Consider the following 25,151-nt stretch of genomic DNA (forward strand, 5'->3'; position numbering starts at 1 on the left):
TGATAGCTAGTGAGTCCTGGAGTTGAAGTCTTTACTACATAGGGTACATTTATTAAGTTAACTATGTTGAACGGATGCATCTTGTTTATGATGTGAGCCCCAATGTTGGCTCAAGGAGCTTGGTGATTCGAGAGTTTATTGACCTTGTTTATGGCTTGGTGGCCATGGTGTTATGGTGGGAACTCGATGTAAATTTATGGCCTAGAGGGTGCATGGAGACCTCAAGGAGTACAATTGCTGGGTTGTCACATTGGAAATTAGCCTAGAGGGTGCCTGGAGCCTTGTAGCAACGTGACTGTTGGGTTGCTCCCCTTCGTCATGGAGATACAAATATTTTTTAGTTACCGTTTCCTTTTGGAGTTTCTATCCTAGCTCAGGGGTGATCTGGTGGTTGAGTTTATGAGCCACCAGGTCTATGGCTAGGTGGAATGTGGAGAGATCGCAATTAGTTAGCTCATTAATACAAATAAATACTATGTTCTACGATATCTTATTTATGTATTATTGTGTAAATTTATGGGTTTTTATTTTAAACCCTGATTCATGTATTTGTCGTGGTTGTTAAGTATCATGTGTTTTATTTACTTGTAAGACATGTATACAAACCCTAGCCAAGGTTCATTATTGTTGAGTTTAAATTTCTGTTGTGAATTAATGTGAACCTGTTATGTTAATGTTGTTGAATTGAAGATATTTTTATGGCATTGTGGAATGGTATTTCCTGATTTGTAGCCGGGGACATTACAAATGGTGGGATCATGGAAATGGTGCGGTGGAAGGAGGTGTGGGTGGGATTTTAGAATGGAATCACAAAATAGAAGTGCACTTTGGTTAGGATTCATCTCATCTCTCTTGATATCCAAATAAGCTTCAAGAGGTTTAGTCTCATGAGCATAAGTATTAGCCATCATCCATAATGAAGAATCATGTAGAATTTGGTCATTGTGATATTATGCAAGTTGACTACAAGTTATACAATACACATTTAACTTCAATAAAGCCACATTAATAAATTCATACTTTGAATTTCAATTATTTTTCTCCAATAATTTAAACTATACTAAATATGTAATTATTTGTGAATAAATTAATGGAAAATGTGGTTGGTTAAAAATGGTACAATATCTATGTACATAATATATTCTAGGTTCTTGCAAATGAGGAAAAAATGAAGTCAAAATCTGTATTCTCTTATACTATTATGATAGTGACACAACTAGGACTAATGGGGAAATTCACAATACTAGAGAGACTCATAGTACATATGATGATTATGATGCATTTATTGACTATGATAGCCCTATAAGTATCTATAACATACAAAAACTCCCAAACAAGAACTAACCCAACATAATAACAGTTACTTTATAAAACAATTTTGTTAAATGATTATCAATTCTAAAAAAAATATGAAATTAAATACAAAATGAGAAATGTAACTAAACATTTAGAAATAAGAAATAAAAATAAAATAAAATAAAATAAATTATCATTCAATTACAAACCAATACGATAGTCTAGAAATTAGGGCAAAAAATTAACCTCATAGTGCTTCTCTAAAACATCTAATTTTATTAACCAAAACAAACCCAATAAAGAAATAATTGTATTTACAAATTAATACATTTATTTCACAAATAATTATAATAATTAATGAAACAAACATGAAAGAGAAATAATTGTGTTTACAAATTAATACATTTATTTCACATATAATTATGTCGTAAGGCGTTTCCCTTTGGGATTAACTTCCCTGTATGCCACCGTGTAATTTCTTGAGCCGTTGATCCGTTGTGTGAGACGATTAAAAAAATCTCTTCCATCGAATCATTATAGGCTGTTTCTCATTGTAGGTTGGATCATTATACGGTGGAAGTTAGTTATCCCTGTATGCCACTATGTAATGTCTTGAGCCGTTGATCCATTGTGTTACATGATTAAAAAATCTCCTCCGTTGGATCATTATAGGTTGTTGCGCATTGTAGGTTGGATCATTATATACTGGAAATTAGTTAAATAACTACTACCTTGGAAGTTAGTTAAAGAACAACTCATACCACTCTGTATCCTACCGATTGGTAAAAAGGCTAGAAAGCAAGCATGAGAAAGGTGAGAAGGCCAGCATGAGAATTTTTTTCACTTGTGTAAGTATTTCAATTTGTGAAGTATACTGCTGATTCTAGACGAAAGTCGAGTAAGTGAACCTTGCAACACTAAGTATTAACAAGACCAGGTGCACATCAGAGACAGGTTCTTCTAGGATGGAAGGAACTTGCAATGTTGCTGACCTCGCTGACAAACATCATCTGATAATGCAAATTATATATATAAACAACCCTCCATTGATCCAAGTTATATTTGCATTGGAGAATTTGTACATTTTTAACAGGTATTAAATTTTTAACAGATTTGCACTTCTTCAATTTAGTTAAATTTTACACTCAGCTAAACGAAATTGTATAGAAAAATGTTTTTCCTAAATCTTGGTTTCTGCAAGAGAATTGGTTATTGATACTCTTTCAACAACTTGGAGTTTACAGAAAATTGCAGTAATGTTGGTGTTGAGTTTTATACATTGTAATTTGTGCTAACACCTCTATCGAAGAGGTCCCATTAGTGATTCTGATACAAAGAGGAATCCCATTTGCTTCTCGGCCAGGAATTGTTGCTGCCTTCACCATCCCTGTCTCCAGGGTTGCTGAGGCACCCAGATCTACACCAAAATGCTACTATTTTAGTCATTTCCGAGTGTAGCTTCAACCTTGATGCAAGAATCATTTACGTCTTTTTTGCTTCAATTCCAGCCCATGAATATGAATATACATATAAATCACTCACTTACCTCATAATAACCATTAGCTCTATCACTTCGTAACTGATGTGTACTCTTCTCATCTTACATCTTCTAGGTAGCTTTACCACAGTAGGCTCATTTTGATCTGAAATAAAAAAGTAAATAAGTAACAATCTTACATCTTCCCGGTAGCTTTACCACAGTAGGACCATTTTGATACGAAATAAAAAAGTAAATATGTAACAAACCAACATAATGCAAATAAAAAAGTAAATACGTAACAATCCAACATAATGCAAAACGCGTTGCTTCATTATTTCATATTTTATTATATACATGCATATATTATTTTCCTAAAGATAGATTTGTTTTGGACACATACGGATCTAAGTATTTTTAGTGCTTATTTCTATCATTTATATATGAACAATGTGGACACTATTTTTAGTGTTTATTTCTATCATTTATATAAAAATAATTATGGACACCCTATTTTTACAATTTTTTACAATTATGTTTTAATGGTAGAGTGAAATTATAAATAGCATATTTATATAAATTAAATACCTCATAAATATTAATAGTTAGCAATTTATGTAGGTGTCAAAAGATGCGTTTTATAATACATTGTATAAATTGTAATTTGATTATATAAATTAAAATAATGGTTAATATTTATAAACATTATATTTGGAAGATGGGTTTATAGTAATTATAAAAAGAATTAAACTCTATTTTCAATTGTTCTATTTACATAGCATGACTGGTTTACATAGCATGATTAGAAACACTACTGACATACCAATTACCATGGTACCCTTGCTTGATACCATAAATCATATATACCACATGCCCAAAACTAGGAAGGCAAATAGTTAGTTAATTAAATTTTGGGGGTTAGTATGTTATATTTATTACCCTAAAAAGTAAAAGTTTGAATTTAATTAACAAGAAACGTAACTTATTCCTAGATCCATTAAATGGATAAAACATTAAATTTATATGAAATAAGAAAAAATAGATAACCTAGTAAAATAGTTAGATAATGGCCTCATAGTAACTGTAAGAAATCCAACATAATTTGATTTTAATCGATTTTACCCTAATTAACATGGTAATTAAATTAGAAAGAATATAGGACAACTAGGCTGGACCAACAACTATTAAGCAACTATTAAGCAACGGGGCACCAATAGGGAGAGGAAAAATTAATTATTTGATGAATTTCTAAGTTTGTTTAGTTATATTTATTACCATACGCTAAAGTATTAATAATCTGTTACTAAGCCTTTTTCTTAAAATTAAATAGATAAATAGGTAGTTAGTTAACTTAAGGGATAGTATGTTATATTTAATTTAATTCCAAGAACCATAACCTAATAACTCATTAAACATGTTAATTTATGAAATAATAAGAAATTTTTTTAAATAGAAAACATTTTAAATTACTTAAATAATGACCCCATACTAATTAATGGGAATCCAACAATATTTGGACAATTATCAATTCTTAACCACTTATATATATAAGTCCAATAAGAAATAAGGTTAAAATTACTCACAAAATAATTAAAATTGTAAGTGAGTTTGTTATAATTATTACCCTAAGGTTGAGCAATAATCTATTAATAGGCCTTTTTGTCAAAACTAGGAAGGCAAATAGTTAGTTAATTAAATTTATTTATTACCCTAAAAAGTAAAAGTTTGAATTTAATTAACAAGAACCATAACTTATTCCTAGATCCATTTAATATTATTAAAACTATCTAAATGGATAAAACATTAAATTTATATGAAATAAGAAAAAATAGATAACCTATTAAAATAGTTAGATAATGACCTCATACTAACTATAAGGAATCCAACATAATTTCATTTTAATTGATTTTACCCTAATTAACATGGTAATTAAATTAGAAAGAATATAGTGTTTCCAATAGGTTAGTTAATTCAATATTAATTTCATTTAATTATATCTAAATGGATGGAAAGAAAAATCATACTTTTGGAATTCTTTCATCAACGTGTAGGAATAAGAAAAAGTAGATAACCTATTAAAATAGTTAGATAATGACCTCATACTAACTATAAGGAATTGAACATAATTTCATTTTAATTGATTTTACCCTAACTAACATGGTAATTAAATTATAAAGAATATAGTGTTTCCAATAGGTTAAATTATTCAATATTAATTTCATTTAATTATATCTAAAGGGATGGAAAGAAAAATCGTACTTTTGGAATTCTTTCATCAATGTTTAGGAACAGACAATACTTGTTTCAATTGTTTACTAAGTCAATTAAAAGGATTTCATTACCTAGTCAAACGGAGAGTGTCAAAGATGAGGGGGGGAAACAATAAGACCGTAGAAAAGAAAAAACCCAAGGGGGCAACTGGGAATAAAGGGAAGGGATCCAACAACTACTAATTTTCTAGCCGTGATCCCTATTGAGATTCCTCGGCCTTTCTTCAATTTCAATGGCCTCCCTAAATTTCTGGTGATGAAAGGGAGCAATCTTGGCAATGGTCTCAGCCTCCTCAATGCATATGTGATGCTTTGTTTTTTTCCCCGTTATCTACTAGGGCGGAAGACCGGATCCTCCCGTGCTTAATGTCAGTTGAGTGTTCGTGAATCCTTTGATTAATAAAATGCCCCGTCTCAACAACATTGGGGGTTCTACAGGAGAAAGGAACAACTTAGACACCTTTCATGTCTTTGGGGTCAATAGGGTCTTTTACAGATCTAAGGGACCTACGGATGGTGTTAAGGGGTCTAAAGGTAGAGGGAACATTACGCTTTCTAAGGATCCTTGCAATCTTATCCATGGTCCCTTGGATGAAAGGGAGATGAACCCCCGAGACACGATCCTTAGGGTCTCCCTTTACCTTGGGACCTTTGCTGGCTCTAAGGAAAGCTTTCAGACCCTGTTGCCTACTATAACCATTATTAACAAACATGTTCAAGAGATAGGCTTTCTCTCTATCGAGGTTCTCTTCATTAAAGATTCTCGAGTCATAAACGTTTGGAAGACACCTAACTTCTGAGCATGGAAATGATGGGAGCTGGCATGAAGATACTGCTCAGTATGAGTTTTCTTCCTAAACACTTGGTGGGAGAAAGAATTGTCATCATTCTCAGAGATGAGAACATCCAGGAAAGGTAAACACCCATCAACTTCTTGCTCCATAGTGAACTTTATCGATGAGGATTGATTATTGAGATGCTGGAAAAAGAGTTCAATTCCTTGGCCTTTTTTCAATTTCAATGACCTCCCTAAATTTCAGGTGATGAAAGCGAGCAAACTTGGCAATGACTTGGGCCTCCTCAATGCATATGTGATGCTTTTTTTTTTCTACGTGCTCTGCCAAGGCGGAAGACCGGGTCCTCCCATGCTTAATGTCAGTTGAATGTTCATGAATCCTTTGATTAATAGGATGCCCCATCTCACCAACATAGGGGGTCCCACAGGAGCAAGGAATAACATAGACACCTTTCATGTCCTTGGGGTCAATAGGATCTTTTACATATCTAAGTGACCTACGTATGGTGTTAAGGGGTCTAAAAGTAGAGCGAACATTATGCTTTCTGAGGATCCTTGCAATCTTATCTGTGGTCCCATGGATGAAAGGGAGATGAACCCTTGAGACACGATCCTTAGGGTCTCCCTTAACCTTGGGACCTTTGCTAGCTTTAAGGAAAGCTTTTAGACCCTGGTTCCTACTATAACCATTATTAATAAACACGTTAAGGAGATGGGATTTCTCTCTATCGAGGTTCTTTTCATCAGAGATTCTCAACACTCGAGTCACAAGCATGTTGAGGACACCCAACTTCTGAGCAAGGAAATGATGGGAGCTAGCATGAAGATACTACTCGGTATGAGTTTTCTTCTTAAATACTTGGTGGGAGAAATAACTGTCATCATTCTCAGAGATGAGAACATCCAGGAAAGGTAAAAATCCATCAAGTTCTTGCTCCATAGTGAACTTTATGGATGAGGATTGATTGTTGATATGCTGGAAAAATAGTTCCAATTCTTCCTAGCCATGAGACTAGATGACACCAATGTCGTCATCAAATCTATTCTAGAGCTTGGGCAAGAGACGGGCTGAGGAAAAATCTTTGGACTCAAAGTCTTCCATAAAGAGATTAGCAACAACCAGGGACAAGGGGGAGCCCATGGCAACCCCACAGGTCTGTTCATAGAATTCCCCTTCAAAGCTGAAAAAAGTGGATGTGAGACAAATTGCAACTAAATGAGCGGTGTTAGGATCAGTAAGGCGGTTGATGACCTCAATGGCCTCCCTTATAGGAATGCAAGTATAAAGGGAAACCACATCGAAACTCACAAGAATGTCCTTAGGGTCGAATTTGATGACTTTAAGCTCATTGACAAAGGACGAAAAGTCTTTAACAAACGACTCTATGAGGCCAACAAGGGGTCTAAGCTTCAAGGCTAGGAATTTAGCAAGGAGGTAGGTTGGACCACCTATGGTATTGAAAATCAGCCTTAGGGGCGCCCCCTCTTTTTGAATCTTTGGAAGACCATAGATCCGAGGAGTGATGGGGCTACTCTCAATAACCTTATGTCAAAAGGAACCCACCGTGTTGCTAGATTTAATAGCCAGAGAAACAGTTCTCGAGACCTTCTTTAGGGGAATTTTGTTAATATTTTTATAGTTGCTGCCATTGTTACAAAGATGGTCCAACATCTTCTGTCGGTAATCATCCTTATTAAGGATGACAGCAACCCCTCCTTTATTAGGTTTGAGAACCACAATGTACTTGTTATGGTTCAGGGATTTGAGGGCCTCAAACTCAGCCTTGCTAATATTTCTCCTAGGGGACTTTGCCTTCCCAAGGACAACAATGCAATCTTGCCTAATCATGTCCTTAATATTACTGGGCAAGCTCCTAATCCTAAACTCCACATCCCACATAATGTCTTGGATTGATAATTGTCGAAATATTGCTGGATTCCCTTTAATTAGTATGGGGTCATTACTTAACTAATTTAAATGTTATCTATTTAAAGAAATTTCTTATTATTTCATAAATTAACATGTTTTATGAGTTATTAGTTTATGGTTCTTGGAATTAAATTAAATATAACATGTTATCCCTTAAGTTAATTAACTAACTATTTATCTATTTAATTTTAATAAAAAGGCCTAGTAATAGATTATTAATACTCTATCATATGGGAATAAATATAGCTAAACAAACATAAAAATTAATCAAATAATTAATTTTTCCTCTCCCTATTCCATGGTCTTGGTGCCCAGTCAAACTTAGTTGTTGCTTAGTAGTCATTGGTCCAGCCTAGTTGTCCTGTCAAATTTAGCTGTTTCTCAGTCAAATATAACCATTTGAGGACCTGCTCTATCTATTTAACATGCATCCATGATCTGGTTCTTCAACTTGTTGTGACAATGAACCACACTCATTGGTTCAAAACACATCGACAAATGAATTATGATGTGATTTTCGACTTGTTGTGACAATGAACCACACTCGTTGGTTCAAAACGCATCGACAAATGAATTATGATGTGATTTTCGCTGAAGAATCTTCTCATAAACTTGATATGGATCACAAAAGCCTCAATTCAAACACACAATTAATTATTTTATCGTACATGTCACAGTGTTAAAATTGAGAATATGATAAAAACTAACTAAATCATAGCTTTATTTTAAATTATTATTATTATTATTAATTGTAAAAAGAATTAATATATAATTTAACCATATATACATATAACAATATTCTTAACCATTAAGACTTATCCCCAATTTACCATGGGCATTCTTCATTTATAAATAGACTTTGTTACAATACCATGGGCCAATATCAAAATTTATCAATACTGCATGCCCAAGAAATCATAACCTCATATGACACTTGTTCATGGGACATATCTTTTATATTAATCAACCTAATTGAAAGGGAGACAATGACATAACTACTTTGGAGATAAAGTAGCACTATCACAAAATAGACATGATTAATTTTTTAATAATAATTATAATTATATAAAATAAACTTATAATTAAGCCATGGGTGTGTCTATTTTGGAATATTCCTTCCATAATTTTGAATGGTGGATGGTAGGGAATTAATCTCATTGAATATTTTAGAATATTCTCAATAATATTTACAAATTAAAGGTTGACATTTATTCCCAAAGTAAGTTACCATCTTTTTATCATTGAATTAAATTGATTAATTAAAAAAAAGTCATATGGACAAGTGCCATATGATATGATGATTTTCATTTTGTCCATGTGAACGTCATAATGTGTTTCCCTCTCGAAAGAAATTCCCTCTCACCTACTTGTCATTACTATGGATCATTGGATCACGTGTTAGAGGATTGGAGAATGTCGAAGCGTTTGATCATCATAGCAAAGTTTATTGTGAAGAAAAAATAATTCCCTCTCACCTACTTGTCATTACTTTTGATCATTGGATCATGTGTTAGAGAATGTCCAATCGTTCGATCATCTTCCACTTGATGAGATACTCTGAAATTGATTGATTTCATAGCTGTTGGGTTCTTGTTTCTATGACTACTCCAGGTTCCAATATGATTTTTCCTTCCTCTTCAATTTCTGGAAATATTGTTTGAATTGGGATCTTTTGCAACTTTTGAATAAGTGGCCATACTTCTTCTTCCTTCTTCCATTCATCCCTTGCTTCATTTATCCAATCTAGTTGTATAATAGAAATAGCACAAAACAATGCTTCCACATCCTCATCCTTGAAGAGTATTCCCATTCAGTAAGGTTAACATTTTTTAAGTACATGTAGTATTGCCAACATTTCCTTCTCATAAATAGCTTGCTTGAGATGTAGCAGTAAAAATACCCAATCACTTACATCAAAACATTTTTCACTGCGATGTTGATCTACCTATTGTTTCGTTTGATTTATCACCGAAGTCGCGTTATCCTTTAAAAGTTGGAGAACTTGTTTTTGATGCTCGATGTGATCTTTCTCTACTTGAACCTTTTTCTTCTTGATATGTCCTTGTATCTCTAGAGTTTGAGGAGTGGTAATTTCTTCCAATCCTTTACAAGATATGGTCGGATTCATTTCTTGATGCTCGATGTGATCTTTCACTTCATGCACATTTTTCTTCTTGATATGTCCTTCTATCTTCATAGTTTGAGGAATGGTAATTTTGACCAATGAATTACTAGATATGGTTAGATTCATTTCTTCTTTCTCGATGTGATCTTTCAATTCTTGCACCTTTTTCTTCTCGATATGTCCTTCTATCTTGAGAGTTTAAGGAGTGGTAATTCTTGCCAATGCTTTACAAGATATGGTCTGATTCATTTCTTCTTTCTCTAGGGTGGGGTCCTGGCATATATCCTCTTCTTTTGATGTTTCTTGATCCTTTTCTTCCTCCTCTTCATATTCTATGTAAAATAATTTCTTCTCATCACACTTATGACCTTTAGTGCATTTTCTATCACAATTGTAACAAAGCCCTTTTTGCTCTTTTTTCTTCCAATTGTTGTGGTGTAACCCTTGTAGGTTGTGGAAGGCTGGGAGAAACAACACTTCCATCTTTATAGTTGTGAGGGGTATGCTTCCGGGTTTCCATAATTTTGCTTTCCACTATATCACAAAGCCCTTTTACTCTTTCCAATTGTTGTGGTGTTGCTCTAAAGAAGGTGTTGCACTTTGTATCCTCATAATGTGTTATCATTTCCTCCGTGAAAATTGACCATGTAACAAGTTGTTTACGAGAACAAAACCCTTCATACCATAAAAATTGATCCGGTTCTAAATATGAAGATGCAATACATACCTTTTGTAACAGTGGTACACCATGTAGATCAAAATATCGCTCCATCTGAAGTATCCAATTTACCGGATCCTTGCCATCAAACTTCCTCATCTTGCTTTTTTTTTATTTTAGGAGCTCGATCTTGAAACGACTCTAACTTTGTAATTGCGGATCTTTAAGTTCTGAAATTGTGATCTGTAGTAGCCCTCTGTGTCCTCTTTCCAATGCCACCAGTCTTATCCAAATTGAATTCTCCAAGAAAGAGTTATGCACAATCTCCCAAGATGACCTGATTATAGACCTTTCCAGAGGAGCGAACTTGTATGAAGTGCCACGTGTCACTGTTTTGACCTTTGGCTCTAAAAAATATATACAATAAACTAAAGTTTGTCCTCTTTCTATACCTTCTTACGAAATTTCAATCCAATGCTGTTACCGGGAAAAGTGTCTATTTAGAACTGCTCTATCCCACTAAGATGTGACAGCTGCCTTAGAAACAAACAGAGAAAAACTACTTTTGTATTTCCTTTATGAACTATAGATAGAGAGGAATAGGAAGAACCAACCTGTGTCTTGCGCTAATCCTTTGATCCAATCTCTCTCTTCTTTGACAGCTTCCAGCTACCTGCTCCCTTACTTGCCCAGCTTCACCAAGTACCTGTAAGATCACAGAAGAAGAACACTATACAAAGACATGGATCTATATTCATAAACAACTTAGGATCAGATTTAAGTTAACCATACAAATGTAACAAGCATCAATGATAGAAAAGCATGGAGGAAAAACTCAAATAGTTTTTATTGATAAACAAGAAAAGATCCAGGAGGAGTTACAACCGATGATTCCTGACCCAGCATCAACCTCCGAGCAAAGAAGCCCCTCTTCACCTCCAACAAAGCATAGATCACCCAATACTCTAATGTTTGTCTCAAAACCAACATCAATTCCTTACAATGTGCAAAATTTCAGCCTCTGGATCTCTGGGATGAGGGATCCATATATAGATATGTGTAAGGAGGATGAGTCAGCTTGTGATTTGATTAGTGTCTTCTCTCTATCAGTTCTTTCTTCCACTTGGAGACTAAAGGCCTCTTACTCATCCTTGGTCGAATTCAGTGAGGCAAGTGTCACAGGAGAAGATTCTGGAAGCTTCCATTGTCTCTCCACCTCGCGGAATGACATTGCCATTTGTCATTTCTCTCCCAACACACCCTCACAATGTATTTAGGTGCATTGCAACGCACCTAGCCAGTGTATTTAGGTGCAATGCAATGCACCTAGCCAGTGGAGCAGCTGAAATGATCCTGTTTTGTCTTGTTCTGAGCAGTTTCTGGTGGAGAACTTCTGGGAGAAGCTGTAATCTGTTGACCTTGTTCCTTTAGGGGTTAGAAAAACACTTTTAGGGACTTAGGAGCCCTTGGTTTATGGACATTTCATGCTTGGAGTTGTAAGGCACAAAAATGTCTATAACAAATGCTCAAAGGGAAAGTTATGACGATTTCCCCCAGGTCACCTGTTTGGAATGTGATTGAGGAGTCTGCAAAAAGACCAACTTCCTCAGATCATATCTCCGCAAATATAGTGCTAAAAGCTCTGAAATTTGGACCTAATATTCAGCGCAATTTCTTCTCAAATGGGTTTTTTTTTTTAAGATTCTAAAACATCGCAGAAAAAATGTTATTGCGAAAATTCCATGATGTCCTGTTTGGAGCAGTGAAACCCTAGAATCCAAAGCTTTGATACCAAATTTTATGAAACCAGCTCAAAAAGACAGAAAAGAGAGATCCACGCCTTAGAATTCAGCCTCTTCAAGGGGGCAACCTCCTTTACATTACATAAATGAGCAATTCTTCGATGATACAAATGAAAAGACCTCCTTTCTATATATAGGAGTCTAAGGGGTCATAACATAATCAGAGCTGACATAACAGTAATAATGTAAGGGCACAATAATAACAATAGTGGGCTTCTATGTGGCACAATAGTAACAATATGGGCACTACATGGGTACACCAATATAATAAGTGGGTTGTACTAATAACAGTAAGGGGTTACACTAGTAGTATAGGGGCCTAACAAAAAGCCATGGTATATAAATAGAACCGATCACTGAGAAAACATAACTACTATGATATCCTCATATGAAATAAGTTTCAATCACAACTTATACATAATCCATGAAGTTGGTGAGTTCTAGCTCAACATAACTCCCTCCCACTAGTTCATCTCTGCAAAATGAAACTAAGAATAGACATATTGATGAAGGAAACATGTCGCAAGAAGTGGTTTTCTCATCCTTTATTTTTGTAACACACTAACATTTTAGTTCAAATTATCCCTTGATGACAAACTTGGAGAAATCCCTTGGTGGCAATGCTAAGATCCTTATAAGTAAATTTCCAGGGAGTATGTACCATATCAGAAAAACATTTGTCTCCATTTTCAGTATGAAAAACATCCAATAAAACTTAATAGAAAGGAAAAACATACTAAAGACCCAATGACAATCAAAAAAATGGGTATTATGTTGAAACATGGATGTTTATGGCACCCTCCTTATGTACATATTGATGGTGTTGAACCCACCAACATTCAAGGGATCTCCTTGGTATAAAGTCCCAACTAGACATCACACTATTTGGTGTAGGAGTCCCATCCAGTATGATGGCCCAGTTGCCATTATCTTAGAGATTTTCCTTAGCTCTTGTTGTTCAACACATGAGAGTGATATACTTGTAACTTCAAGAAAGCGAGGTGAGTATGCCTAGTGAGTGTGTAATGTAACCTTGTGTCTAGATTCTCTTACTGTCAAAGGGGAAAGTGAAGTGAGCCTCTTGATGAGAGGGAATAGTCCCAACCTAGGAAGAAACACATGTGAACCATAACAAGAGTTTGTCCAACATCTAGCGGAATAGTCCATAGCAGATGCAACAGTCGCAAAAACAAAGTTCAAGGGAAAACACATACATCATCCAGCAGAGTAGTCCACATGGGGGGGTGACGATCATTAAAACCAAGAAAACACAAGAATGGCATGTCTAATGTCTGGTGGAGTATTCCACATGAATGGGACAATAGTGATAAACAATACAACACATCTTCAACAATGTAAGTACTAAAATAACCGGACTAGTTAAAGTATCTTAGTACATGTTAAGAAAACATGCATTACAAACATTTAAAGAATAGTCTTACAAACATATACAAAATATGCATGAAAACGTGATGACCTGAGATATGCTTCTGAATTAAGAAAAATTTCCAAGACACATGCACCATACATCACTAGCCCCAGTAGTGGGACATTGGAGCCACTCCTCGCTCCTCAAAGAACAGACTACAAAATCTCAAGGCTATGTGGAAGGACCCAAGGTGAAAATTCCTTTGCATGTACAATGAGGGGGTATATATATCCAAGGGCGAAACTGACCCTTGTGACTCTTCAACTTCCCTCATGACTGTTTAACTTCCTATGAACTTTTTATTTTACATAACTCTTCAAATTCATATGTGGGTCTCTTAGACTTCCAGTTTACTTTACATTGATTACAACAAGCATGGCCCATAGTGATGATGTGGCTGAGATGACTCATGACACAACTCGACATGACATTGTTGACATGTACTGGCTGACTATGGTGTTTGTGTCGAGCTGCTATGTTGTTGAGTGATGAGTGTGCTCTTGGTGTATCATATCTTCACCTTCGCATGACAAAGTGTGCAGGGTGTTTGGTGATCTTGGTGTTTTCTTGATGGTGCATGTGTATGTGTCCCTGTTGCTTGTTTCCAGATGTGTTTCATGTGTTCATTCAACTGTGAGAAATTCTTCTACCATGCACTCCTTCTTCATCCCATTTGTTGTCATGACATGTTTTATCCATGTACCTATTTCTGCAATCACTCATAACAAGACAACATCAAATCCAAAAATTTGCTAGTCTACCATGATGTAGTTTCTTTCGGCTCCAGGTGCAAGTGGCCGGGAGAGAGGACAAGGCTCTGAAACTATGCATAGCACATTTTAGGCCAGGATGAGAGGCGTCGGGCCACTGTTGGGAAAAATCGTGCAGATGTCACTGGGAGACATATTTGTGCAATCTGGGACAGCAGTGACAGCTGCAAGAGAGAACCCAACTAGGCAGAACTGTGCAGTTCTGGGGAGGAAGACATGGAAGGGTGTCAGGAGGAACTATTAGGAAGTTCTGCATAATTTTACAAGATGAGGACTAGGCAGGTCATCCTAGGGTCCAGCTGGGAATCTGTGTAGTTTCTCTAAGGAAGGGAGTGCAGGTAGACGGAAGCACTGGCAGGGAAATCAGCATAATTTTCTAGATGAGGATAGGATTGGGTTGTGAGGAGTTGTTAGTCAAAATTGCATAATTCTAGGAGACATCCTATGGTGAAGTAAAATTCTAAGTGCGAACACAAACAATTCCTCTAGCCCGATAGCGGGTCTAGCCACAAACAAGACATTCTATGGAATATTTCCTCAGGTTAAAACCAATTAAGAGGGCCTACCTCTTAGTATGCTTATCCCGTTTGATGATGACCTTGCTTGCTCACTCCAGCTATCTGTTGGTTTCTTCTTCAAACACCTGAAGCAAGTAAACAATAGCAAACAAAAACCGTGATAATAGACAAATTGTATTCAACCTACTTAACAGGTCAATAAACATTAAGCCATAAACATGTGAGATGAAATATTATGTAGGAAATCAATCGATAGTTGCATATATATTAAATCAAGAAGAGATTACAACCGTTGTCTTGACGTTGTTGTTCTCCTCTAACAAATCTGAGTTCCCACACACTTTCGTTAGCATTCCATGATGGCCTCAACAATGGTAGTTTTAAGGATCTTTCCTTTAGTCTTCACACTAAACCAAATTCACACTTCTCCCTCACACACAACTAGAGAGCTACAACTATGAATAACTTTTTGATTACTCTTCAATCAAAACTTCAACTAGAGCCTATTTAGAACTAGCACACCAACACTAGCTTGTGCTTGGGAAAAAGGGATGTTTATATAGCATGGATGGAAGGGAGATGGTTCCTCTTCTCATGGGAGAAGGTCTTATCTCTTGAGGTAGTTCCATATCAATAGGGGAAAGGAGCCCAAACTAACATCCTCGACTCCATCTGGCCCAACCATTCACGAGACTTCCGTTACGAAGCTTCTAGAGCTGGAAGCTTTGGCTCCTTATTTAAAAAAAATTCCAAAAGAGGATCGATGTGACTAGAACAAGGCTCAGTCATTCCAGTTAGTGCTAGGGATAGTTTTAATCCCTGCATATCGGCGTGAGGAGGACATGGGTCATTAGCGCATGTCTTGTAAACTGGGAAAAAAAGAAGATTTTTGGGAAATGATGCAAAAGGGAATTGTTCTGCTCATGAAGAGGGACACAATAGGAGTTTATTCATGAAGGGAAATCATGTAGGGTTTACTGTAGAGGTCCTATAGGATCAAGGAACGGGGAGTACAGGGACAGTGACAAAATGTTGTGTAACAAATGCCCCATAAAGTGTGAAGGCCGAACTAGATTGAGGGGTGAAATGCTTTATGAATCAGTGCAGGGAACCAGATTCTGTCCTCGGAAAACCTGCGAGCAACTACATATACATATACATAACTGAAAACTCTGTCAAATGATATATGAATCATGGTATGGACGTAACCATCCAAAGAAATATCATGCAAATGGATCCAGGCATGGGTGCAGCCATCCAATAATGAGAAGGATCATATATGACAACTCGTGGTATGGTCACAACCACCCATCTGAAAGAATAATTCATATCAACACAATCATGTCACACTACCTTGCAACCTAGACTTTTGAAATCCAAGCCCAGGGTCTTTTTCTCCAACACGACATGATAAAAGTACAAATTCTAACATGTGAATAGATGTGTTGACGTTGAACATGCTAGAAAATCGCTTGATTACCAACCAATGATGTAAATTGTTAACAAGTGCAAGAGAACCCACCAATAATGACAACGACTCTCAAGGTACTATTAGCACAATTCACAGAATGTGAATAAAGGAACTATATTCGAACACCCGTGAAATCACCTGATCGAGAGACAATGATGTGAACTTGTCTTCGAGTGAGAAGAACTTGCCATTAGGGCATGCAAGCTCTAAGGTACTGGAAGGGAGTCTCTCGGTCAACTTCCTAGATAATGAGTTTAAGTCAATAGGAGGTGACCATGTCGAAGGAGGGCCATAATGTATCCCACATCATCGACACGTGACAAAGGGATGCAAAATGATTTTGGATGACACAGAGAATAAGGGGTAAGTGTAACTGCAAAAGGACAACTCTTGAACATATCGATGACAAGACTAGAAGTTTGGCATCTTTTGGATCCATAAGATCGATGGTCATGATGATGTGGCAGAGATAAAATGGAAGCAAAAAATAAACAGCTGAAACCAAGAAGGTCAACGATAAAAAAGAAGGATATCCCAACCTGACACGACGCAGAAAGTGTCATGTTCAAGAGTGAGTTTCCGACACAAGTGATTGAATTTCCAAATTTTCCACCACCATTCCTGGCAGGTACCCCATTTATTTTTTAATTGCAAGCTTAAAAGGGATAGCATATTCTTGCACTGTAAGTTCATCCTTCGGATGAATCCAAACTAGTAAGTTTAACGAGCCCTAGGAAGGAGAAGCTCATGTTCATCATGGTGACGAATCCGATGTTGTATGTTTTAACGAGTCCGACAAAGGTGCAACTCGATATCTTTTTCATGTTTAGAGAGTTTTAAAAAGATACAGAAAATAAAACTCCACATGGTCCCTTTTCATACATTTGTGTCTTTAGAGCCCAAAGAGGTAGAAAATGATGCTCAAGAGAACCGTTTGACCATTTCAGTCAAGGAGTACATTTTTCATAAATAGTGCATCCCAACCCGAAAAAGGGATAAACGTATATTGGGCGCACGATGTTTCACATCTGTTAACGAGTTCAAAACGACAAGATCTCAGCAATATTTTCGTGTTTAAAGGGTCAGAAAAGAGCTTGAAAGTGGACCCCCCCATTTTATTCTCTTTTACGATTCAAAAGGGAAAATTACTCGGCAACCTTTTCATATGAGTTTTACTAGTTGAGAAAAGAGCTAAAACGTGACTCAGTACCATCGTCGAACATCCATCACATGTTGTTATGCAAAAGGTAAAATGCATTATCCAATTCTTGAGGCAAAATAGGTCAAAAACACTTTAAAACCCTTAATATTTCATGAAAAACTAAATAAATGGAGGGAAAAGTAAATTTTTTTACCATTTACCATTTTACCTTGTTGTGAAAAATGTTTTACCCACTCTTTCCCTAATTTTTCCGGAGCAAATTGTGGGAGATCTGGGAGGTCATTCACCAAGCCACTAGTTGTAGGTAAGAGCCAAGTCCCTAAGATCCATTTCCATACTACTTATTCCTATTTTTATCCATTTTTTGGATTTATGAGGGAGGTTTTGGCAAAAAAAAAATCGCCCTCGGTCGGCATGATTTCTGGGCATGAAATCACGCCAGCCGAGGGTTGCTAAAATGACCAACTGCACCGGCGGTGCAACTATTTTTAAAACAGGCGCACCAACACTGTGAACAAAGAAAAAACCATATTTTCTCTTAAATCCACTGTTTGAATCCAAATTTTAGTTTCCAAAAATGATTATTGACTTGAATACATGGTTTTTACAAGAAATTATCATCGAAAATGGTAGACTAGAAAGAATGTGAGCATGAAGATGTGGATACCCAGGTAATGAATGATCCAAACTGCTTGGATGGCTTGAGGAACTATGGACTCCTCAATTTCTTTCTCACACCAGGGATGCGGGCTCAACCTGAGCTACTTTGATACCTGATTAGTCTCTAGAACGTAAATCAGGAAATATTTATCATTGGCGACCAAGAGCTGGAGTTGGAAACTTCAGACATATATTTCATCACAGGACTGTCTCGGAGAGGGAAACTAGTCAACCTATATGGGTCACAATCGATTGGGACAAGCATATCCATGCTACTTTCTGAACATTGCCCAGAAGCCCTCAAATCCAAGAGCGGCAAGATTGATATTGCCACTATGTGAGATCTTACACTAAGTGTGCTACTATTGACTATCAACAGAGTGGTTAGGTCCCAAGCAAAGCACAAAACTAACAAGTTAAAATTTCTATATGCTATCGATTGTACAGCACCGTCGATCTTCAATTGGGTAGAATCCATGAATATCAACATGAAACGTCATCTGTCAAAATAAAAGGCAGGGAATCTGAAGCAATTTTGCTTCAGATCTGTACTAGTGACCTTATTCCTAGAGCGGGTTCCATTGTTCTAGTACTAGCTGACTAAGGTTGATCTATCGATGCCACGAGACCCACAGATGGTCTGTTGGAGTCGTTTGATGCCTAGGATCACTAGGGGCCAGCATATGTCCTATAGGCCCACCTTCTTCTCATGGCTACGACGACAACTGATCGTAGTGGAGGATTGGCCATACAACGGTACCGACTTTTGTGGAGATTCAGATATGCCACTTCCAGATGGGGAGGATTTCGATGATGAAGGTAAAAAATCAATTTTTAATTTTTTAATTTTTCAATTGTTTTATATATATATGTGTGTGTGTGTGTGTTTATAAATTTTTTTTATCAATGTAGATGTTGGACCAGAGCGTCTTGTTGGGATGTCCTCGATAGCTAGGCGCGTCACTCACCAATTTGATGTCGGTCCTTATTAGGAGGGAAGCGACAACGAGGACGAGATCACAAGGAACCTTGAGGGGTTGACTCATGGTATCCCAGAGTATGCCTGGGTGGGAGACATCCCATGCCAGTACCAGAGGCATATGATGGGAGTATCGGATCGGATCTGTTGATTTCTAACTCGTGTAGCATGAGAAGTTTCATGTTACCATGATCACCATGCTGATTAGCTCCCAGGTCCAGCATTTACATTTTTGAGGCCTGCGTGCCATGGATATATGTTATCGGGAAAACTAGTGTCCATTCAGAGCAGGTAGTCCCACTAAGATGGGTAGCTATCTTAGAAACAAACAAACTAAAGTTACTTGTGTTTTCCTTTATGAGAAATAGATGAGAGAGAAGCAGAGAGTACCAACCTCAGTCTTCCACTTGGCTCCTTGCTTGTTTCCTCTCCCCTTTGATAGATCTTTGCTGCTCCTCCCTCGCTTGTCTCGCTTCGAAGAACACCTGTAGAGTCAAAGAAGCATAATACCATCAAAGCATAGAGATCTATTATCATAAACAATATAGGATCAAATATATATTGACCACACAAATGCATATATCAATTCAATATTCAAAGACATACAAGAATATGGAGGGAAACTCAAATAGCTTTATTGATATAAGTAGTAGAAGAGAGGATTTCAACCCATTGATCTGACCCAGCATCATCATCCCAGCATGAAAGCCCTTCCTCACCTCATGAAAATCTAGATCACCCAACACTGTGATGTTCCACAAAGAAACCAACAGCACTTCCTTACAAGATGCAAAATTCCAACCTCTGGATCTCTAGGATGAGGGATCCATATATAGATGTTTGCAGGTGGGTGAGTCAGCTTTTAGGTTTTTGATTAGTGTCATTTCTATGATAGTTCTTAGTTCCACTTGGAGATTTCATGATCGCTTACTCATCCCTGGGTGAATTCAGAGGGGCAAGTGTCACAGGAGAAGTTTATGGAAGATTCCATGATCATCCACCTTGCAAATTGTCTCTACCATTTGTCTACTCTCACCCATCGCACCCCATAGAAGGGATTTTCAGTATGCATCGCACCCCCCATGTGCATTAGGTGCGATGCATCACACTTTGACCATGGAACAGGTGAGATGGTCCAGTTTTGACAAGTTTTGAGCAGTTTTTCATGGAGAACTTCTGGGAGATGATGTAATTAGCTGACCTTGTTCCTTTAGGGTATGAAACAACACTTTTAGGATCTTAGAAGCTCTTGGTTTATGGACATATAATATTGGGTTTGCAGTGCCCAAATATGTCTATAACAGTTGCCCCCTAAAGCATGAGGTCGTAAATCTTTTTATGTCGGGTGAAATGCTTTATCATGAGGATCCGAGGTTTTTCGAACTAGAAGGTGACCTGTAATAAGATACAATACAATACATTATCTTCATAATATTTTCATGATCTAGCTGAGCTGGGCATTCCCATGCTCAGCTTTATAAATTCATTTTCATGTACATAAGACAGACAACCGTCTGTGTGTCAGACTGATGATTCTAGTAGAGCCATCATCCTTTGGCTTGGATGATTATCTGTGCAGCTATGATGTACATTTGATGTCTTTATTTTTCCTAAATATATTGCAACCTAGATGGATGAAACTAGATCCGAGGTCTTCAAACTCGTTCAATCTTCACCCGAAGTACAAGTCGATCGATGTGAAAAGATGTTTTGAAGTCGAACATGGAAAGACATCGCTTGATTACCAGCCAATGATGTAAGTTGTTAACAAGCACGAGAGGACTCACCGATAATCATAATGACCCTCAAGGTACTACAGTACAATTCACGTGGTGTGAAAATGGGATTTGACGTCGAACACCATGCAAAATATTTCGGTTGAAGGTCATTGATGTAAACCTGTCGCCAAAAGTGAGAAACTTGTCGTTGAGGCATGCAAGCTTCAAAGTACTAAAAGGGTTGTTCCTAAGTCAACTTCTTGGATAATGAGCTGGTGTTGACAAGAAGTGACCCTTCGTAGGAGGGCCTTAATGAATCCCACATCCACGACATGAAACAGAGAAAATGATTTTGCAGAGGTGAAAAAGATCTGATGATACAAGGTTCAGGGTGGTGGTCATGAAAGAATGAAGTGTGAAGGTATTGCAGCGGATGAGACATAAGCTGGGTTGGTGAATTCTCTGAGCAACTTCTCTTAAACATATCGGTGACACTGAAATGGATTGGTAGTGTTAACCCCAAAAATGGATGGTACAATGGACCAATGGTGATATGACCGGTCAACAGAATAACCCAACCCGACTCAATCATGGTGATGGAGTGAAAGTGTCATGTTCAAGAGCGACCTGCTACCAATAAAGTTTCTTCAAGTTTTCTTCCCAATTTTTCCCTAGTCATTTTTGACCAGTACCTTTTTAGTTTTGTCAAGCTTGAGGAGGATAACATATGCTTGTTCTATAATTTTCCCTTCGAGCAAATCCGTCGCTATGTTTTAATGAGCCTAGCGACAGTGAAACTCGCTCTTGTCAGCATGGACATGTTTGTCACTATTTTTCTAACGAGTTTAACAACAAATATAACTTAGTCCTTTTCAATTTTAGAGAGTCTAAAAAGAGACAGAAAGGAAACTCCAATAATCCTTTTTCGTAATATAATCCCTTAAGTCTGAAAAAGTATAAAATAATACGAAAGGGATGACTTTTCGATAGTTTTAATGATCCGAACAAGACAAGCACTCGATATTTTTGTGCAATGATCCCTCAGGTCCAAAAAGATTAAAATATAGAGGAGGGATGGCACTTCTAATCACTTTAATGAGCTGGAGAGGCCAATTTCTCACCAATCTTTTCATATTTTATGAGTCAAATGAAAAGAGCTTAAAGGAGATTCATTTTTTTAGGAACGAGTGACGTTTTCAGATAGCAGCTGGTTCCAGTTAAGGTTTGGAACTTTTTAGACACGACAATGTAAAGAAGGTGGCTAATAGGATGACTCGTCGCAGTTGTTCCTCAAAAGGGGTAAAAATCAAATGGAGGCGTATGATTGGCTAAAAAAGAGTGGAGGTGATGGTAAGAACATGACCAAGGTTCAAAAGCTGATAATTATGTGATCGCAATGGTTATTTACCGGAGGTGGGTTCATTTTTTAATGAGCTTAAACTCTAGTGGAACATATGCTCATTGCTAGGTTTATTTTTTAACGAACTTGAACTTCGCGTAAAACTGCTCGTGCCAGTCGTATAATAAGGATGTCTCATCAGTAGGTTCATTTTTTAGGGAGCTTGCCCCATTCACAACTTTTCTCCGAAGCCTTTTGTTATGCAAGCTAGGAATGACCAATCCTATGAGTCTAAAGGGTTAAGAACCTACAAACTAAGAAAATAAATGGTCGCTTTTCACTTGCATGCAAAAAGGTTTGCATGCCCCCAGGTATAACGAAGTAGAGTTTCCAGGTTACCATTCATTTGCAAACAAAACACTTCCTCGGCCTTGTCAGGAATAGACATAACTTTTGACGGAGGAATCTTATTCCAGTCTAATCCCATTTTCCTAAATGGACGGGTGTGTCAAACTAGTCATATATCCTCCACAGAAACCTACCCTATACCTAAAGTTTTCCTTCCGAAGCAGACCAGGGTGCATGCCCCCTAGGTTTCAATCACATTCACCGAATCACTCGCATTCATCAGGTGGATTGACTGGAGATTGATGAGACATTCCTTGCACAAAAAGACTAGTTAGGGATGGCACTTGACTATTAGCTATGTTTGAACCGAGGAATGAAAGCTGGTCTATGAGCTGGACCACTCTGCCTTCATGCAGAAAACACATCACTCGAAAGAGTGAGGAAACAATAGCTCCCATGCTATAAATATAGTCATGCCCAAGGAGTAGATTGTAATCTAAAGGTCCTTGGACTACCATTATGTTTAGATAAATAGTTTTCCTTCTCAAAGTTATAGGTAAACTTGGAAGGATCCCTAACGGTCGACTGGTTCCTTTGTTGAAGCCTGTTAGATTTCGCATCTCAGGCAGAAGTGATAGCGAACCAAGCGCTTTCCAAGCAGTCGAGGAAAGGATACTCATAAAAGCCCCTTCATCTATGATAGTACCGACCATGACCATTCTGGAAGCTTGTACTATGATTCGGAATGGTACATTAGACAGTAGACGGGGTCTGCCTAGTAGATTCCAATCGAAGGAAACGACTAGGTTGCTTGGAGGTGGGACCGAACAAATGGCCGGATACATCTCTAACGAACTTCCTTCCTGCGGTAAAGGAACGGGTAGATTGCCCCCATGTTCATCAGATTCTGTGTTTACATAAAGAATTTGAACGGTGTCGTTCTCATTCTCTTTTGGTGATTGTATCATCTGAAGGTAGGCCTTCTGAAGACAAGACTGGGTCGACTACCATCTTAACCTATTGACTTTGGTCTGGTATGGACTCAAAGGGTTTGTATTCAATGATAGATGCTTCAACCAACCACAAAGGTGTGTCAATCACATTTTCAACTAGTGATGGACTCGGCAAGAGTTTCTTGTATCCAGGAGGAAGCCGTAGCGGTGAAGCAGGATGATTATCCAAGACTCTTTTAGCTTTGTCTAGGAAGGGACAATGGTGGATGGCATGATCGCCTTTACACAGTGTACAAGGAATTTTAGATCTTCCTTTTTGTCCAGTGACTTCATTTTCACTAGTTGACGGTGTACTTTCAACATGATCGTTAGAGGTTGAGGACATCGAATTGTGCAAGCGGGGAGACCAATCCCTTAAGATCCATGGGATGTAAGGACAATCTCGATGATAGTGGTCTCCCTTGCAAATGACACATGGAGATTTAGGTTTGGACGATGCAGTGTGTGGATTTTTGCTAGACGATGCTTGGTTGCCCCCTTTTGCCATAGGCTTCTTCTTCTTCTTCTTCTTCTTCTTCCCTTTCCTCTTCTTCTCAGTTACTTGGTCTTTAGCTTTACTAGCTTCACCAAGCGAAGAGGAAGAAGGAGAGGGAGAAACAAACGAAGTAGAAGGTTGGGGGGTAACTCTAGTATCATCTGGTTGCTGATTTGATTGCTCAGGAAACACGGTGCTTTGAACGACAGAGGTCAAGAAGAGCCATATTGGCAGGCCAATTGTCAGTCCTGGAAGGGACAATGTGGCCATATGAGGTGCGCCAACATCTCCCCAAGAGGAGAAAGGACTAGAATTTCCCCCAAGGGGAAATCCTTGGTTGGTGGACTCCATTTTCTCAACCTAAGATCAACGAGGGAATAGTGATGTTATTCTGATTAAAATAAATTTTATGACGCTTTGACACAACTTGCTTTTTCAATTTTTAAGAGTCGAAAAAAAGCTAAAGATGACTCTAGTCACCTTCGATTTTTAATGAACCTGAAGTGACAAGTGCTCAGATGTACCTTTTCTTTTAAGGAGTCTGAAAAGGAACGAAAGTGACTACTCTAGAAATCTAGACAGAGGGATTACCAAAGCAATCGTAAAACTGCAGAATACTTTTTACAATACGGTAGTCAATCTTCTTGAATGTTGTGTTCAGTGCATTGCGATCAATAGGGCAGCAGACACAGCTTCCTAAGGATAAACGATATAGCCTATTGTGGTCTCCCAATATATACTTGACGGTACATGGGAGCACAGGTTCGTACTGCCACTTGTCATCTCAAAGAGGAGGAATCACCCAACCTACGATGAAAGCGATAGTTACCAGGCTTTACGACGCCAGAATACGTCTCTAGCCTAGACTTCTAAATGTTGTGCGTTAGGTTCCAAAGCGTTTTTATGTTCATTGAA

Source organism: Pinus tabuliformis, chromosome 5_2, assembly GCF_031772625.1.
Source record: "Pinus tabuliformis cultivar Carrire ecotype Pingquan chromosome 5_2, CPIR1, whole genome shotgun sequence".
Lineage (NCBI taxonomy): Eukaryota > Viridiplantae > Streptophyta > Pinopsida > Pinales > Pinaceae > Pinus > Pinus tabuliformis.